The sequence below is a fragment of the Laccaria bicolor genome, genomic scaffold (genome assembly GCF_000143565.1).
Source record: "Laccaria bicolor S238N-H82 LACBIscaffold_272 genomic scaffold, whole genome shotgun sequence".
In the NCBI taxonomy this organism is placed as follows: Eukaryota; Fungi; Basidiomycota; class Agaricomycetes; order Agaricales; family Hydnangiaceae; genus Laccaria; species Laccaria bicolor.
Window position 1 is genome coordinate 1 of NW_001890128.1, and position 1,010 is coordinate 1,010.

Here is a 1,010-nt window from a genome sequence, read left to right on the forward strand (position 1 = left end):
CGCAGATTCGGGAGAAGAATTTCTGCATGAGGGAAGTGGAGTCGTTGAAGCAATGTTTCAGTGAGTAACTTGCTGGAGGGTTGATGACCGAGGAAGTCCAGAGATAGATCCTTCACTGACGGGATGTTTTTCAAAGCCTGAATCAAATCACTGTGATCAGACATCATGCCACTCCAAGTGAATTTTTCCAAGTGAGGCGAGAACTGAAATGGATTTGTAATTTGAATCGGGAAAGCGTCCTGGCGGGGGTGCGCCGGGTTGTGGAGGGAGACTTCACGCAAAGAAGGAAGTCTGACTTGCCCTAAAATCAAAGTTGATTCAACATTCACATACGTGAAATGGAGTTCGAGATATTGCAGACGTTCCAACAGGAGCGGCTGATGGAATAGCAGTGAATGCTCCAGAATGGATGATTCAATGTCTGTAAAGGTGCAGCGGACTATTTGAGGCGCATTGTGAAGAAAAAGCCGAATCTCATCCACCCAACATTGACTTGCAAGAAACACCTGCAATTGGTGCCATGGAGCTAGCACCTTGTGCAGAAGGGGACTATAAAGATGAAGTTCTGAGAGTTGTGGGGCCATGAGTAGGCTCAACTCTTCTTCTTCCGCATCTTCTAGCTGAACGGTAGCAGTAGTAAGAAGGGGTAGGGATGTTTCAGCGGTGAAAATGATGTCAAAGCAAGCTTGAAGGTCGGGAAAAGGGATTTCTATTTCTCTCCATCGTGCCGAGACAGACGCAAAGAGGGTCAAAACTTCCATCGGAGAATTATCGCGTGTCCTCAGAAACTCCTCTGTATCAAGACAAAAGGAGATGGGGTATTCTCGGGTTCTAAACAGCCAGTCACGGAGAAGAACGGCTTGGGCCGCATAGTTATCCGTCGACGGCCGTAGATGTATAGTTGTCCAAAGGATTGGAGTTGACCACACAAAATCTCTCCAACCACGACAAACTTTGCCCAGAAAAAGGGGAGTTACTCCCTTGGAGTCGTAACAGCCGGTTGACATGTT